This window comes from Loxodonta africana, chromosome 7 (assembly GCF_030014295.1).
Source record: "Loxodonta africana isolate mLoxAfr1 chromosome 7, mLoxAfr1.hap2, whole genome shotgun sequence".
Taxonomy (NCBI): domain Eukaryota; kingdom Metazoa; phylum Chordata; class Mammalia; order Proboscidea; family Elephantidae; genus Loxodonta; species Loxodonta africana.
Genome location: NC_087348.1, coordinates 74,687,554 through 74,706,721, shown reverse-complemented (window position 1 = coordinate 74,706,721; position 19,168 = coordinate 74,687,554). Strand labels below are relative to the sequence as shown.

Genomic DNA, 19,168 nt, shown 5'->3' with positions numbered 1-19,168 from the left:
CCCATTTTACATACAAGGAAACAGAGGTCCAGTATGGCGGAGTGTTTTGTCCAAGCCCACATAGCTGGTGTGTATGAGTCACATCCCGGCTGTCTGGTCCAGAATCTATGCTCCTAGCCATTCAGCCTGGCTGCCCCTATGGCCTGGAACAGGCTGTGAGTGCAAGTCAATCGGTATCTCAGTCTTCAAGGTTCCTGATGCAAAATGGCCAAGAAATTAACTAAAGCTAATAATCAGGCTGGAAACCCTAGTAGCATAGTGGTTAAGTGCTACGGCTGCTAACCAAGAGGTCGGTAGTTCAAATCCACCAGGCACTCCTTGGAAACTCTACTCTGTCCTATAGGGTCGCTATGAGTCAGAATGAACTCGACAGCAGTGAGTTTGGTGGGTAATAATCAGGCTTGCAGTAGCTGGGTGACGAAAACACCATGCACTTGGAAGTTTGATTGGTTTATCCAAACTTTTTTTTTTTTTTTTGGCTGTGTCTAAAGAATCTCACTGTCCAGAACTTCATTTTCTGAACTCAGACCGATAAGGGAGTCATCTCTTTCTGCTTGACTTACAAGGAGAGTAAAAGGAGCCGGAGCCTTGGTCCAGACTCTCATCATTTTTCTCCCCAGCTTCACGCAGAGATGACTTCCCTCCCCTATGAGGAGGGGCTGGATGAGGAGCGGGCCTGGTCAGGTAGGACATGGTGGTAGAGGGGTGAAGTCCCTTGCACTCACATGTGAAGGGTATGGAGCCAGGGGACAAGTACCAGAAGTCATTCCAGGAAGGAGTACAGGATCCGAGCTGGGTCAAAGCTCTCTACCTCCCTATGACCTGACACCCTACTTTCCTGATCTAATGTAAAGAAAACTACTGAAAGATTGAAAGAACTGAGGATTCAGGCGTGTGCAGAATGTCCAGGCCCAGGGGAGGAGATGGTTGGTGTCACATCCAGGAAATTATAAGCAAAAAGAAAGATAGTGAAGCCCTCCTTCTCCCCCTTCTACCAAGGTTCTTGCTGCACCCAGCCAGGTAGCCCTCTCAGATACCAGATGCCTCTTTAAAATGGCAGAGGAAACCTGATTGCTTCCAACAAGCTGATCCCATAGATACCCTCAGTTCCCTGAGGCCACAGTGGGAGGGGGGGAGGCTGGACTCAGAGTCCCCTACTGCTTCTCCACACCCCCTTACAAGGGTCTGAGCAGTATTTTCCAGCCACGGACAACAGCAATTCCACCCTCTCCAGCCTAGGCCTGGGCACCAGAGGCCAGAAGCCAAGCACAATCCTTTAAGAAATGACTGACGCAAAGGGGAAAGCAGAAGACACATACAGAACGGGTGAAGGCCGTATCCAGGCTCTTTATTTTTTAATACCCCACGAGTAAGGCAGGACCCCGACTCTGAATTGTTGCACGACAGAAAGAGGAGTTGCCTGGACCTACCATCTTTAACTCTTTTTTTCCTCTTGTTATTTATTAATCATTTCAAACTTACAAGAAAGTTGCAAAAATAAAAATACTTAATACCCATATACCCTTTACCCTGATTCACCAATTAATATTTTGTCCCATTTGGAACATATAGATACAGACATACATCTACAATTTTTTTCTTCACTATTTGAGGGTAAGTAACATACATTCTGGCCTTCTACCCCTAAATACTCTAGTGTATGCTTCCTAAGAATAAAGATATTCCATTATATTACCACAGTGCAGTTATCAACTCCAGTAAATTTAACATTGATATAATAAAATTGCCTGTAGTCCAATTTTGTCAGTTGACCCAAAGATGTATTTTGTAGCCTTTTTCCTTCTAGTACAGGATCCAGTCTAGGTCAGGTAATGAATTTAGTTGTGAAATCTCTTTAGTCTCCTTTGATTTGGAATATTTTCACAGCCTTTCTTTGTCTTTTATGACATGGACATTTTTGAAGACTACAGACTCTTCCCTTACTTCCTTTTTCTAAATATAACATTTCTCATTTTTGGTTTATCTGATGTTTCCTTGTAATTATACTCAAGTTATGCATTCTCAGCCACAGTACTGTATGGGTGATGCTGTGCCCTTTTCAGAGTATCATGTATGCCCATCTGTCCCCTGTTGGTAATTTTATTCTGATCACATGATCAAGGTATTGTCTAACTTCTCCATTGTATAATTACTGTATTTTTTTTTCTTCCTCACAACTAATGAGCAATCAGAGGAGAGACAATTTAAGACCATGCAAACATCCTGCTCCTTATCAAAATTTCCCCCTAGGTTTACCCGTTGCCATGGAGTTGACCCCTGACTCTGGTAAATCTCCAGGACTTTCTTCCAAGTCAGCTCTGGATGGACTGGGACGTCCAAACTTTTGGTGAGCAGCCCAGAAGTTTTGCATCCACCAAGATTTAAACCAAAAAAAGATTTGATTTGATTTAGAGTTGAGTCCGACTAAGAGTGAACCTACAGGACAGAGTAGAACCACCCCATAGGGTTTCCAAGGCTGAAATCTTTATGGAAGCCGACTGCCACATCTTTCTCCCACAGAGCTGGCAGGTTCAGCCAAGCTTTTTATCCGCTGCACCACCACGCCTCCTCACCTAGATTTAACAACAAACAACTCGCTGCATGGAGTCCATTCCAACTCACAGTGACCTTATAGGACCTTACAGGACAGACTAGAACCGCCCCACAGGATTTACAAGAAGCAGCTAATGGATTCAAGCTGCTGACCTTTTGGTTAGCAGCCAAGTTCTTAACTAGGGCTGTGGGCTCAAAAAAAACCCTGTATTTAAAAAAAAAAAAAAAAAAATTTTTTTTTTTTTTTTAAGCTCTGACCAATTTCCTGACTTTCTCAGGACCCTAAAAGACAGTGGCTGGCGCCACCTATGGAGCTGCTGGCACACTGCAGCGGAGGATAAACTGGGCCCTCTCTTGCCCCTACCTCTTGTCTGGTGCCCAGCAGCTATTTCAGTCTCACATTTCGAAAGAGCCTATGGACACCTGAGACTCAAATCCTGAGTTCTAGTCCTGACATACCACTAACTTGTGAAAAACCGTGGACAAGTTCCACATAGACTTCAGAGCCCCCATTAAAATGGGAGTTTGGATGACAAAGACCTGAGCTTTTCATTCATTCAACAAATATTTATTGAGCAACTATTTTTTTTATAGGCACTGCTCTAGGGACTGGGCAAGATTTCTGTTCTCAGGGAGCTTACACCTGTGATGGGTGGTGACCCAGACAATGAACGAGAAAACAAAGAATAAATACAATTCTGGACATTACTCAGCCATTAACTCTTCAAATTTCCTCTCTTCGATGCTCTATTCTAAATAAATGTGCGTTAAAAGATATCTTTTCATCCCCCACATCTCTTAACCCTTCTATTTCTCACCTCTTTATCACTCCTTGCTGCATCGTAATTTCTTCAGCTCTATCTTCCAACTCACTAATTTTTGCTTTCGCTATGACTAATCTGCTATTTAACTCCACCCATTAAGTTTTTAATTATGATCATTATATTTTTCATTTCTAAAAGGTTGTATTTGGTCCTTTGAATTACTCCGTGGCAATTAGGATAATCGCTTGTTCCTTGCTCAAATTTTTAATTCAATTTTTTAAATATCTTTTAACGTTTTATACATAATTATTTTACGTCTGAAGTTTTTCAGGACCCACACCTCTAGTTCATTATTTCTTCTGATTTTCAACATTTTCTTGTTGTTGTGGGCTCATATTTCGTCAAAATTAATATGTGAATGATCTGAGGGCTGTGATACTTTACCCCTGAGATGATTTGCATTCAACTCCATCAAAAACAGAAGGTGCCATTGCCCTGAGAAGACTTACTGCTTCAGGGTCCTGGCTCAATGCCGAAGTCTCAGGCTCAGCTTACCCACCTTGAGGCAGGCCATGGGTTTTGGTTCCTAATCCAGTGCTGACATCAGGATTTCTTCTTAGGGACGCTCTGCCTTTCAGTTTGCTTACAATCACTGCTTCTTGCTCCAGTTTCAACTTGCAGAGTTTGTTTTTTAACCTTGGAGATTTCCCTTAACTTTCCAGTGGGCCTGGCAATGCATGAAAATTATGGTTATTGTAATTTACGCAACATCTTTAAATATTTTGGCAGTTGGTCCTTTAGAATATCATGTCTGCCATACTCCTCCTTATCTTCTTGAGTAAGGCAATGTTCTAAAGTATAAGGCAATGCTTTAAAAGTATGTTTCCTATAATTTATCCAAAATCTGATTTTTCTGTGGTGGAAGAGCTTTTTAAAATATCTGATCAGGAAACACATACATCTGTCAGGATTCAGTATTAGAAACAAAAACCAATCTAGACATTTCAAGCAGAAAAGGATTTAATACAAGGAATTAGATACTTAGAAAATTATTGGCAGGGTTAGAACAATGGAAGATTGCCATCCTTGGTGTTGGAAACATGGGGTACATTACATTACTTTCTCTGTTTTTGAATATGTTTGCAATATACCATAACAAAATTTATATTATTTTATAAAGAATATAAAAGTATGTGTATATAGAAGTAGTTTAACCATTTAATACATCATTTGAAGAAAAATCATCCATAATGCTACCACCCTAAAGAAACCACCAGTGGCATTTTAATGTTTCTATTTGTATCTTTTTTCTTTTAATTTATTTTACATATAATTCTGTGCTCTGCTTTTTTTAAATTTAACATTACCTCCTAAGTACCTTCCGTGTTGTTATTCTAGGTGCAAAATATTACATACCTCACATTCCGTTTGTTAAATCTATTCGCCTTTTCCCCCAAGAATAGTTCAGTGAACATCCATACACACTTCATGTAGATTTGTCAGTTGCTAACCTTTTGCAAACTTCTATTGAAAAGCAAAAATGTCACCTTGAAAACTCAGGTGTGCCTGACCCAAGCCATGGTGTTTTCATCCTCCTCTTGTGCGTGTGAAAGCTGGACGATGAATAAGGAAGAACAATGAACTGATGTCTTGGAATTGTGGTGCTAGTGAATAATATTGAATATACCATGGACTGCCAAAAGAACGAACAAATCTGTCTTGGAAGAAGTACAACCAGAATGCTCCTTAGAAGCAAGGATGGATACACTACATCTCACATACTTTGAACATATTGTCAAGAGGGCTCAGTCCCTGGAGAAGGACATCACGTTTGGTAAGCAAAAGAGAGGAGGACCCTCAATGAGATGGATTGACACAGTGGCTACAACAATGGGCTTAAGCATGACAATGTTTGTGGGAATGGCGCAGGACCGGGCAGCGTTTCATTCTGTTGTACATAGTCGCTATGAGTTGGAATCGACTCGATGGCACCTAGCAACAACCTTTTGCCACACTTGATTTACTTCTCTGCAATAATGTATGCATATTTTTTCTGGACCATTAAGAGTTAGTTGCAGGCATCATGATCTTCCATCCCTAAATGCTTCAGCATTGTCACCTAAGAACAAGGCCATTCTCCCCTATAACCACAGTTTAAATTAGCATGCTCAGAAAATTTAATTTCCCTACTTGCCACAATACTGTCCTTTACAACTGGGTTTGATGGCTTGTTTTCTGTTCTTGTTTTTTACCTAGTATCTCATAAAGAACTACCTGTTTTATTTAGCTGCTCTTCTCTGTATTGTAAACTTTAAGCTTCTTAGGCATGCAATTTTGTCTTAGTGTTAACTAATGAAATTCCAGTGCTCATTCTTGAAAATTCAGGCCATTCGAATTGTTAATAAAAATTGTCTGGCCTAATACCATGAATGACTACACAATTTTACCCTTCTGCCCAGTGTGGAGACTGCATGAAAATTTACAATAACAGAAAACAGCAGGATTCTTCAATGAGCCTCAAAAGTGTTACTCATGCAAAAGCATCTTTTAAGATACGTGTGCTCCAGAGAGTGTTGCTACTGTGTTCTGTAAATTTTAATCTAACCTGCAAAGCTCTTTGGTTGCCTTGATAATTTATTGGTCTTTAAAAATTATTTAAACTGACATCTCTGTTTTCAGACATACTTGAAAGATTTCACCCTAGATATCTTAAATCAGAAGGAAAATTTGGTATTTCCTTCTCCCTTTATGCATAAAGATAAAATATATCTCGTGACTCTGCTGGATTCCTAATTTAAGCAAAGCCTTTGAGAGTCTTTAACTCATTTAAAGTCATGCCCTATAGATCCCTTGAAGCCCTGGTGGCACAGTGGCTAAGAGATACGACTGCTAACGAACACATTGACAGTTTGAAACTACCAGCCAGCCACTCCTCGGAAACCCTGTGGGGCAGGTCTGCTCTGTCCTATATGGTTGCTATGAGTCAGGATTAACTCAGTGGCAATGAGTTTGGTTTTGGGTTATAGACTTCTTAAGTATAAAGTTAAATTATATTCTATTAATTAGTTAGCCATCCTATATGGGCTTTTTGCTGTTTCGAATATTCTGCTATTATGTCTTAATCACACCTAAAAAATAACAATAAATTCTTAACATCATCAAACATCCAGTTCAGCTTTTCTCAGTTGCCTGTCTTGTAATACCTTTAGTTTGTTAAAACCAGAATGCAAGTAAGTCCCATACATTGCAATTGGTTTATATGTATTTTAAGTCTCTTTAATCTATAGGTTTTCTCTCCATCCCATTTTTTCCCCCTTGCAATGTATTTGTTGAAGAAACCAGGTCATTTGTCCTATAGTTTCACACAGACTGGATTTTGCTGATTGCATCTTTGTGGGCCCTGGAGCAATGGGGTGATGATGTTGTTCTATGTACATCAGCTCCTGAAGCCTCGCGCAGGAAATGGCTTGGGAATTGAGAGGGTGTAACCAGTCCCAAAAGGAGCCCTGCTGGCACAGTGGTTAAGCACTCAGCTACTAACCAAAAGGTCGGAGGTTCGAACCCATCAGCTGCTCCATGGTAGAAAGATGTGGCAGTCTGCTTCTGTAAAGGTTACAGCCTTAGAAACCCTAAGGGGCAGCTCTCCTCTGTCTTACAGGGTTGCTGTGAATCAGAACTGACTCAACAGCAATGAGTAACCAGTCCCCAGAGGAGCTCTGGTGGCATAGTGGTTAAGTGCTCAGCTGTTAACTGAAAGGTCGGCAGTTCCAACCCATTCTAGGAGGCCCTACAACACACATCAAACAATAAAATGCACCTACAACCTATGGTAAATATCATTTTACTGCAAAATTTTACAACTGTCTTTATAATTTTGCTTTTTAAATTAGGTAGGAGGAATCAGCTGTTTTCTTAGCAATCATCTTATGTATGCAGTATGTCTCGTGAAGTGCAAAACTGTAACCTACAAATTGTTTTCAAGTATAACAAAATGTTCATGAATGCTAAAATTAAAAAGCAATGGGCTTAACATTGAGTTTGTAGAAATTTAAACACTTATTTATTTAGGTTTATGCTGTTTTTTTTTTTTTCAATTCTTTTATAACTTCTTATAGGCCCTTAAAAAGCTCTCAGGCCCTGAAAACTATGCCTACATTGCCTGGTGGGTAAGAGTCACAGGCCAGGAGTGGAAGAAGAGGAGGCCATGTCGAAGGCCTATTCACGAAAGCAGGGCTTGCTCTGGGGAGTGGTTTCAGCCAGTGGCTTGCCAGGGAACCTGGGGACTGGGAAGTAGGCAGGCTTTGTGGCCCTGGGATCTGAAGAAATAATACTCCTAATAAAATTAGTAAGGACAAAACAGCAGAAGCTCAGAGCGGGCAAGGGAATTTGGGGTTGGGAAAGATTTCAGGTACTTGGGTCAGGCCAGGGGCATAGGGTCAGGGAAGATTTCTAGGTCTCATCTTAAGCATTAAATTGATAGTCATCCTTCTCTGAACACACAGACTTCCCTGGTTTCACCACATTCCCCTGGTTTTCCCATATCACTTGCTGTGAGAGGGAATGAGAGGAAGGTGTCTTAAGGGGCCAGGGAGCTCTAAGGTGTCAGTTGACTGAGACACCTAGTGGAGGTGTCAACTGTTGTTGTTAGGTGCCATGGAGACCGTTCGGGCTCGTAGTGACCCCACGTACAACAGAATGAAACACTGCCCTGTCCTGTGACATTCTCACAGTTGTTGCTATGTTTGAGCCCATTGTTGCAGCCACTGTGTCATCTCGTTGAAGGTCTTCCTCTTTTTTAGTGACCCTCTACTTTACCAAGCATGATGTCCTTCTCCAGGGACTGGTTCCTCCTGATAACATGCCCAAAGTAAGTGAGACAAAGTCTCGCCATCCTTGCTTCTAAGGAGCATTCTGGCTGTACTTGTTTTAAGACAGATTTGTTGGTTATCCTGGCAGTCCATGGTATATTTGACATTCTTCACCAACACTATCATTCAAAGGCATCTTTCTTCTTCAGCCTTCCTTATTTTTTTCCCCCAGCTTTTATTTTTTTAATTGTACTTTAGATGAAGGTTTATAGAACTAGCTTCTCGTTAAGCAATTAGTACACACTGTTTTGTGACATTGGATACCAACCCTACATGTCAACATTCTCACCTTCTTGATCTTAGATTCCCCATTACCAGCTTTCCTGTCCCTCCTCCCTTCTCATCCTTGTCCCTGGGCTTGTACGCCCCTTTAGTCTCATTTACGGGCCTGTCTTTGGCTGAAGGGTGAACCTCAGGAGTGACTTTATTACCTAACTAAAAGCGTATCAGGGGCCATATTCTTGGGGTTTCTCCAGTCTCTGTCAGACCAGTTAAGTCTGTTTTTTTTTTTTTTTTTTGGTGAGTTAGAACTTTGTTTTACATTTTTCTCCAGCTCTATTGTGATACCTGTCAGAGCAGTCGGTGGTGGTAGCTGGGCACCATCTAGTTGTGCTGGGCTCAGTCTGAGGGAGGCTGCAGTAGTTGTGGTCCATTAGTCCTTTGGACTAATCTCTCCCTTGTGTCTTTAGTCTTCTTCATTCTCCCTTGCTCCCGAAGGGGTGAGACCAGTGGAGTATCTTAGATGGCCACTCAAAAGCTTTTAAGACCCCAGACACTATTCACCAAAGTAGAATGTACATTTCCTTCATAAACTATGTTATGACAATTGAGCTAGATGTTCCCCAAGACCATAGTCCCCACAGCCCTCAGCTCAGTAATCTGGTCCCTCAAGGAGTTTGGAAGTGTCTATAGAGCTTCCATGACCTTGCTTTGGAGAAGTTGTGCTGGCTTCCCCAGTATTATGTACTGTCTTACCCTTCACCAAAGTTACCACTTAACTATTGTCTATTTAGTGTTTTTCCAGCCCTACCCCTCCCCTCCCTTGTAACCATCAAAGATTGTTTCTTTTTGTATGTAAACCTTTTCATGAGTTTTTCTAGTAGTGGTCTCATACGATACTTGTCCTTTTGTGATTGACTTATTTCACTCAGCATAATGCCCTCCAGATTCATCCATGTTGTGAGATGCTTCAAAGGTTCATCATTGTTCTTTATCATTGCATAGTACTCCATTGCGTATATGTACCGTAGTTTATCTATTCATCTGTTGATGGGCATCTAGGTTGTTTCCATCTTTTTGCTATTGTGAACAATGCTGCAATGAACATGGGTATGCTTATGTCTATTCGTGTGACAGCTCTTATTTCTCTAGGATATATTCCTAAAAGTGGAATTGCTGGATCATATGGTATTTATATTTTTAGCTTTCTAAGGAAGCACCTTATCGTTTTCCAAAATGGTTGTACCATTTTGCATTTCCACCAGCAGTGCATAAGAGTTCCAATCTCCCCGAAGCCTTTCCAACATTTCTTATTTTCTGTTTTTTTGATTCTTGCCAGTTATGCCAGGGGTCTTCCTTATTCATTGTCCAGCTTTCGAATGCATATGAGGCAATTGAAAATACCATGGGTCTGGCGCACCTTAGTCATCAAAGTGACATCTTTGTTTTTTTAACACTTTAAAGAGGTCTTTTGCAGCAGAATTGCCCAATGCGATACATCATTTGATTTCTGGACTGCTGCTTTCATGGGCCTTGATTGTGGATCCAAGTAAAATGAAATCTTTGACAACTTCAGTATTTTCTCCATTTATCATGATGTTGCTTATTGGTGTAGTTGTGAATATTTTTGTTTTCTTTATGTTGAGGTGTAATCCATACTGAAAGCTGTAGTCTTTGATTTTCATCAGTAAGTCCTCGAAGTCCTCTTCACTTCAGCAAGCAAGGTTTTGTCATCTACCTATCACAGGTTGTTAATGAGTCTTCCTCCAATCCTGATGCCATGTTCTTCTTCATATAATCCAGCTTCTCAGATTATGTGCTCAACATACAGATTGAAATAAGTCTAGTGAAAGGACACAACCTTGACACATGCTTTTCCTGATTTTAAACCACAACAGTATCTCTTGTTCTGTTCAAACGACTACCTCTTAGTCTATGTACAGGTTCCTCATGAGCACAATTAAGCATTCTCAAATTCCCATTCTTCACAATGTTATCCATAATTTGTTCTGATCCACACAGTGAAATATCAATAGACCACTGGATATCTGGGGCTGGAGCTAGAAGAGTGGCTCCATGACTTCATCAGATTCTCCAAGATTTCTGCTTCAGTTAGGATTCTTAGTTGCAAGTAGCAGAAATCACCTCTGGCTTATTTAAGCAGAAAAAGAATATTTATTAGGTATCTCAAAGAATTGCTGGGAAGGCTGGAGAACTGGCTGTGCAGCCAGGAACAATTCCCAAAAGAGTGAAGAAAGAACATAGAATTGTTCTGCTGAAGAAACTGTCACAGCTACTAAGCACCTGGTGCTTCAATTTGTACTGCCTCTGCTGCCATGGAAACCCCACCTCACAGCAACCAACTCTTGCCACCAGAGAGAAGTCTCTGTGGACCCTGCCTTTTTTTTTTTTTTTTTCTTAATCACCACTCCTCCACCTGCACTCTGGCTGCAAAGGATGCTGGGAAAACAAGATTCTAGTATATTTAGCTTCTGTAGTGAGGAGTGAACCGTGCCTTTACCAAGACTCCTGTGGTGAGGAATTCCTCCCAAAATAGGAAAGAGTTTCAGATGCTGTGCAGCCAAAAAGAATGACAAATATTGATTAAAATGTCCTTGACCCCAAAAAAGGCTAGAAACCACTGGTGTAGAGTGAACAGACAGCTAAGGATAAAAACCAAAACCAAACCGGTTGCCATCAAGCCAATTCCAACGCATAGATTCCAACTCATAGCGTCCCTATAGGACAGAGTAGAACTGCCCCCATACGGTTCGGTGGATTTGAACTGTCAACCTTTTGGCTAGCAGCCATAGCTCTTAACCACTGCGCCACCAGGGTTTCCGAGCTAAGGGTAGGTAAGTGGAAACATCACCATGTTCTTCAAGTGCTTAGTGCCTGGAATGGTGGGCATTCATAAGAAACTTTTTCCCTACCCCCACTTCAGACTTGATGCCTATACTTTGAAGAACAGGCTGTGTTCATGTAATAAGAAGCAGAGAGCTGAGTTCTGCCCCAGAGAGAAAGGCTTCCCAATCTGTTCCTTCCATCTTCTGCTTTAATTATGTTGGAATTGGGCATGAGAAGGCCATGAAGCAGGTTTGACCACCTTCACTGAAAAACACTACAAGACACAATTGGTAAATAAAAGTGCTATTTTTTTATTTGTTCTTGAATGTGTAGGTCCTTTTAAAATCAGTGACATTTCCCCTTACAATCTTCCTCCTTCACGCCCCCAACCACCTTGGATCACTTCTAGAAAAGGCCTAGGAGGAACTCACCCTAGATATTCATGGAAGGGGTACAGCTTGAGGGATGGGCATATGGCTCAAGAAGCAGCACCAGCTGATGAGGACTCTCCTCAAAGCAGCTCAATTTGGCCTGTGAGTCCCTTTGCCCTGCCCTGGTCAGGAAACCCCCAAGATATATCCCACCCCCAGAATTCCCTGTTTCCTGTGTGGCCTGAGCTTTAGCATTAGAATCCCAGTTACCATCGTTAAAGCTGGAATGCCTCTGAGAGATCACTGTTTTCAATCCCCTGCCAACTTTATAGATGGGGAGACCATACCCAAGGTCACACAGCTCATAATTGATGTCCCTCCACTGTATCTCTCTGCCTCCAAAAAACTAACATCTGACTCCAGCAGAAGAACTGAAGCAAGCAGGTGGTAACGATCAGCACAGGTGGGAAAGACCCAGCTGAGCCCCAGGCAAGCGATGAATCACAGCACTTCCCAGTCTCTCCCTACTCTGCCATCAGAATGTTATTATTGCAGATGAACACACCTGCCAGGATTCTCCTCCTCTTCAGTAGCACTGTATCATGCATGGAAACATTTTACCACAATCCCAGGCTCCTTACAGACTGGCAGGTTCTAACTGGTATGGGGATCATGGTGATGAGTTGCCCACCAGCCTGGTAATATGGTTTAGCCAGACTTCTGCTTAGATGCTATAGTACCCGATACATACCCATGGGCTGATTTAGATGGGACCTCTTAGTAAACATGGCTAAATTCTGTGCAGTATTGGGAGAGATAGAGGGGAGGACTCACAGATGTTGTCTTCCCAACAGCGGCTCATTCACAAACATGCTTGGCATGAGAACAGGGAAGGGACACAAAGAAAACAGGCAAAGACAAAGGGTCGGGAGCAGAAGCAGCTATCCTTCCTCCTGCCTGCCCGACTCTTGAGGAGAAGAGGCCACAGATAGCCACAGACATGTCTCCCTGTCTAAGTTTCAAGGAAGGTTTAGCATGTATGACTAAGAGGTAAGAGGATAATCCAGAGGTTTGTGGTGTCATAAATTCCGGGGGAAGAGGGTTTTCAAGGACAAAGTGGTGAATAGTTTGAAGTGCTACAGAAAATTCAAGACAGAAAGCTATTAATTTGATTTGGCGACTGAGTAGTCACTGGTAATTTTTATGAAAAACTATAGAGGGCTAATGAGTGACTGACAAGAGCCAGTGAAAAATATTCTTTTTAAAAGAAACTTGGCTGATAAGGAGGAAGCAAAATGGGTGCAACATACTCTAAGAAATTTTTAGTTTAATCATGGGGAGGTTGTTTCTTGTCTATAGGCTATGTGGAGGTAACCAATGAAGAGAGGGAGGTTGAAGACCCCAGGAAATGGGAGCAGTGAGATAAGTGATGGTGCAAAGTCTTGAAGGATTTAGAAAAGGTTTCAAGAAATAGGGAACAAAATGGGAACAGGAGGGAAGGAAATGAGGATAGATATAGACAGAGATAAATGGAAGGAGAGAGAGGCATAAGTGGGCAAGGAGGTGCTTGCTTTAGGGCCTCTCTTCTGTGAAGCAGAGGATGAAGGCAGCATTTGCTAAAAGGAAGGAGGAAGAGGTTGGATGGGAAAGTACAGTAACAACAACTGAAAGAATTTCCAGTCAATACTTAGTGTTCAACAAGGCTGTCAACTATAAATTTGTGAACCTCAGCAGCCTCGAACAAGGCATAGAAAAAAAGTTGATACAGAAAATTTTAGCAGAAGATTAAGGAAATGAGAAAAGCTCTAGATGATAATAAAAATATTAATGTGTAAGGGGCCACAGATTCTGGCTGGAAACAGGAAGAAGTAAGTCAGAAGAAGGCTGAAAGACTGGTAGAACAGAGAGAGGGCTGAGGTCATGGGAATGGAGTAAAACATTAGGACAATTTCAGTAGCAGTGAGAGTGGAAGCATAGGAGCTGGGGACCCACAAGGAGCAAGGTCTCAGTTTAGGATTTCACAAGAGAAGACTACAAGGTGAGACCACGAAGGCAGAGAGGGAGAAAGCAGAGCCCAGGAACAAACAAGGAGGGGCCTAGGTCTTAGGAGCAAGGCAAACACCTGTCACCAGAAATGTGTACAGGGAGCCAGAGTCCAGCCAGGATTGATCCTAGGGCCTGCAATGCAGCAGAGTCTATGGAGGTTTGGAATAGGTGGGGTGGTAGGAATAGGCAGGGCTGGAAATTGATGAAAGCCATGTAGGGCTAACCTACACATGTTTTGTGAAGTAGTTCTCTGCAAGTTCATCCTGCACCAATTTTTGCACTAAAATCCCCTTTGCATCAACTGAAACCACTCCACTTTCATGTTTCTCAGCACCCCCAAGAAGCTTAATTTATCTTCTGTATCGTAGGAATCCAGAACTCATTACATTTCTATTTCATGGCTTTGTCAAGGGCCAAGAACTTGATTGACTTCAAAATGGGGCCACTGAGTCAGAAGTAGGATCACCTCAAATGTTAGCAAAGAGACTAAAAGCAGTCCTAGACCAGCAGTTTTCTACGTGCAAAAACAAAACAAACTAAAACTATGACTCAAAACACTAGCACAAAATGCAGGGACCCAAGGAGAGGGCGGTGTCATAGGGTAGCCCAAGTAGGGATAGGGTAGTAGGCCAGGGCCTTGTAGCCTCGGGGCACCCCTCCCTGCTTGGGTGCCTAAAGGAAGCCTCCCAGCATGCAGAGTATCTCTGATGGGAATGAGATCTGTGACTCCCCACTACTGTTATTAAGATCCCCTGGCCCAGCAGGCCCACCAGGGCTCCTCTAAAAGTCTAGGGCACCAGGTATTCCCAGGTGGTCTCCCATCCAAGTACTAACTAAAACCGACCCTGTTTAGCTTCCAAGATCTGACAAGATTGGGTATATTCAGGGTAGTATGGCCAAGCATTTCTGTTCCATATCTGTGGTCTCCATTTGGTATTGAGAAAGGCTCTCAATCAGGTTTGACCCTGTCACAGCCCTCGCCTGGCTGCCCAACACAAAGCACCATGAAACTCACTCAGGGGTAGTGGGAACATGGGTCACACCAAGGAAAGATGGCCAAGGGTGGGAATTAATGACATAAGCAAAGAGGGAACCTTGCCTAGCCAACTAAACAGAAAAAAAACTCAAAAATTGAAAGGGAAGTCGCCAGAGTCCAAACCTGAAAGTCATGTGAGCCCCAAATAGCAGAGGGCTAAGTCTAAAGTTTGCCTGGGATCTGTAGTATTAAACACTTAGTTACCCCAAGCTAGAAAAAAGAATTACGGAAGCGCATCTGCTTAGGCAAGTCGGCATGTGCTGGTGAAAGAACGCAAGTCAATGGGCTCTGCTTGCTTTGGAGTGAAGATGATCTCTTAGCCTGGGTGGAGAAGGAGATGAGCAGTACTGTCAAGTCACAAAGACAGAAGAAATGTTTTGTTTTTTTTTTTCCAATCAAAATTTGCCCGTTAGCAAAGCACCTACAGACAACAACTTCCAGAAACTGCATCTCTTAGCAAAAATAAAGCCATAACCTGAGACTCCCCTGAAATTAACCAAGCCATGGCACGGACAGGAGAAGCTGTGTCTCAGGGTCCAGGCCATTGAAATGCCAGGCCCGTAGCTCCTCTAGCAACATCAGCATAAGCTTCTACTCAAACAAGCCCTGGCTTGGAAAGCGGCCTGACCCCTGACATCTGCCTGTGTCCCCTTCCTCACAAACACACAGCATGGACCATGGAGCTCCTGCTTCTGTGGCTTCCTGGCAGACACTCTCTCCCTATGCTAGGACTAAGGTCCTGAAGTTGCTTCAGGGCCACCAAAGGACACTGGCTTCATTGCCTCTTGGTTTTGCCCCTCTCCACCCCAGACAGAACTTCACCCACAATGCCTAGGTCTCACTCTTGTCAGTCCCTCTGGTCTTCTCCAACCTCCAACAAAAAAGGGCTGCTGGCAGTCTTGGCTTCTTCTGGGCTGTGGACAGCCTGAAGGCAGGCTGGTCAGAGGACCCACTTCTGATCTTTGGCTCTGTGAACTTGGAACGGTTGAGAATCAGGATCTCAAGCAGGAGGAGAGGTGCAGCAGAGTTAGCTGGTTATGGGTCATTCTCCTTGCCCAGAGAACTCTCTTCCTGAAGCAGACAGCAGCTGCCTCACAATTTTCCCATGCAGAACTCAGGACGCAGACCTCTGAGTGGAGATAATGAAGGTGGCCACCAACAAGCACCAACAATCACTTCTAGGAATGTAGGTTCTGACACCAAAAAAGTGCTCCTAGCCCAAGTAAGTGGTCCAGGGGGCAGGTTCTGAAGTGGACATCTTAAGCCTGCCAGTGAGATCTGAGCCAAAAGATGTCAGTGGTCCCTGCACAGCCCCCAGCCCAGTCAAGAATGCCATACCATCCAGAGCACTCTTACAGGGACCACCTAAGTCAACATCAGGGAATGGGGCATGAAAAACAAATACCCTGAAAACCGTTAGAACCCAAATAGGCACCAGTTGAGACCTATGGCCTCTAGAAACCTCCATTACCCTGACCATGGTAGATGCCTCTGTCCCAGCAGGACAAGCAAAGGCAAATAGTGACAGTCTTTGGCTGCGCTGGGCCAGGGATCACAGGCCTGCTGTACGTCAGAACCTCTCTCCCTTCTTTTACCCACTAACGAGCCCAGGAGTGCAGACACATACATTGCTCCTGAGCCCTGGACACTGAAAGGTGAAAAAGGTCTGCTTTCCTCAGCAGAAAGAATCCACTGAAGAAGTTAAGTCCTCCCAAGCCTGAGAAGGCTTGGTCTTGTCTAGTGGACCCTACACATCTGATTATTCTGGTAACAGGGAACATCTCCCTCTTTGCTGTTTATTACTGAAATCTTCTCTGTAGCGGATGCCCTATGGCTCCCAGATAAATGTTGTAGATGCAAATGGCAAAGAAGAGCACTATACAGCTCGACAAGACTCATTTCACACCCACAACCTGAAGAGAATGAGCTGAAAGGTGGGAAGGAGTGGTCAACAGGATGGGGCACTAGCTGCCAGTGCTTGGTCTCCTTCCAACTCTCACACCTGGGAGACACTGTTGGCTAGGCGGAATGACATTCTTTTCGTTCTCTCATTTTCCTGAAAAGAAAAAAACATATATATTTGTAACTGGAATGCAAATGTAAAATTTATTAAGGTGAAAAGGCTAAATGCCGAGATCAGACATCTCCAGAGTCAAAATGTTTCATTCTACCGCAGGAATGCAACAGCAAAACCCACGAAAGCCACTAACCAATGTATGATAAACACCTGGGGATGGCTGGTCAGGCCCTGCCACAGGGTGGACAGGTAATAAACATCAACGTAATTACACAGAATTGATGTTTCAGGTCTCCACGGGTGGGATCAGCCAAAAGGTTAAAGGAGCTCTCTGCTACAAGCAACAAATCTCCTTCCTTCCCTCCACCAAGGGGCAGAAAAAAGATCCCTTCCTTTCTCTCTCAAAGCCAAGTAACAAAGCACTACGGCCAGGTGCTTCTCTTTTTGTGCGCATCATGGTGTGTTATACTAAGCACTGGGCTTAGGAAGTGAGGAGACCTGGCTTCTCACCCTAGTTCTGCCATTAATTTGCTGGGTGACTGTTAAGGATTAAATTAAGTTCCCCCAAAATATGTGTTGTAAATCCTAACCTCTATGCCTGTGGTTATAATCTCATTTGAGAATAGGTTGTCTTTGTTATGTTAAGGAGGCAGGATTAGTGTAGGGTATATCTTGAGTCAATCTCTTTTGGGATATAAAAGAGATAAAACAAGCAAGCCAGGAAGCAGAGACAGGGCAAGAGAGATGCCAAGCCACAGGAAGACTGCCCAGGAGCAGGAGCTCAGAAGAGAGAAGGATCTTCCTCCAGAGCCGACAGAGAGAAAGCCTTCCCCTAGAGCCAGCACCTTGAATTTGGACTTCTAGCCTCCTAAACTATCAGAAAATAAATTTCTGTTTGTTAAAGCCACCCACTTGTGGTATTTCTGTTATAGCAGCACTAGATACCTAAGACAGTGATCTCAGGCAGGTACATTCACCTCTCTGAATTCCAATCCTCACTGGTAACTGGAGTTAATGATGCCTGCACTTCCCTGCCTTTCTATAGGCTGAGGGGCTGGGAGTGAGGGTTCACTGTCACCACTATCTCTTGTGCCACCTCAGCCGTCACACATTAGGTTGTTCTGTACACTCACACACACATACTCCCCACCACCCCCAGCCCCATCTGCCAGCTGGCAGCAACTCTTTACCATATGTCGCCGCCGCCTCTTGGGTTGGATGCCTTCCTGCACGTAGTGGGGCCATGGGAAGCCTTGGGGAGTGGAACACCCACTTTCACTAGACACCTCCTCAGAGTCTGAGTCTTCCTGCCTTGGCTGGGCAAACCGTTTATCCGGGTAGATCTCTTTCAACCAGCCCTCAAAGAATACTTCCAGGCAGCGGCCGGCCTCTGCAACTTCTGAGTCAGGCTGAGGGGGGAGAAGAACAGTGATGGGCTGGCCCGTTTCCACCAGCTCACCAACTCCAAGTCCTTCAAAAGCTCTACAGAGAGCTCAAAGCCTGTGCTGGGGCTTGTGGGGTGTCCAGAACTTGATGTTTTCATCTCAGGACTCAGGATAACCACTTTGACATCAGCTTTTAAAGCAGAAGTGACTCAGACAGAGACTCCCAGATGGCCAGTCACTAGCCCCTCCCCACCTTTCCCCTAGGGCCATGAGAGGCCTAAGCATAAGAGAGAGCTTTCAAGCTCATAGCAGCCGAGGACCAAATCTGACTGCCCATCTAGTCAGGATAGTCCTGGAGCCACTGGGAAGTAGGGGAGAGGGAAAGAGGGCAGGACATACATAATTGAACTTAGCACAATTCCAGAACATGAGGCGCACGTCTGACACCAACTCCTCTGGGGTGGTATAGTGAGCTGGGTCCTTCTTCTGCAGCTTCCTCCGGATGATCGACAGATCCATGGGCCTCTTGATAATCTGGTAATAATGTCGGGCCTCGGGAGGAGAGAAGGGGAGAAGGAGGTAGAGGGGGAAGAGAGAAGAAGTGAAGGTATAGAAAGGAAGGAAGAAGAAGTGGAGAATGGGTTGGAACAGAAGTGGGTGAACAGAGGGGGGAAATAAGGTGAGAAGCAATAGGGAGAAAGAAGACAGAGAGAAAGGGAAAAGGAGGAATGGGTCACTTGCCAAGTCAGGTCTGATGCAGCAGCAGTTGGGAGTGCGGAGTGGCCATGTCCCCAGGTCCCCTGGACCATCCACAAATTAATATTATTACTACTTCCAGAGGCCATGCTCTGAGCCACCCTCGGTACCACAGTGACCCTGCCGATGTCCTCAGGTCCTCTAAGCAGAAAGAACAGCAGCAGACAGAAACAGGGGTCCTTCCTTACCAGGGGGCTGACTGGTTCATGGAAGGGTAGGCTGAGGCTATTGCAGCACAGGGACAGCACCAGCTTCTCACACTTCTGCAGAAATCAGAATCGGCAACTGTGTTATTTGGCTCTGGCC

General features: G+C 43.8%; 1 pseudogene; it reads right to left on the bottom strand.

Moving 5' to 3' along the window:
* Positions 1 to 14,453: 14,453 nt before the first annotated feature.
* Positions 14,454 to 14,570, bottom strand: LOC111751243 (5S ribosomal RNA; annotated as a pseudogene).
* Between the last annotated feature and the right edge of the window lie 4,598 nt (positions 14,571 to 19,168).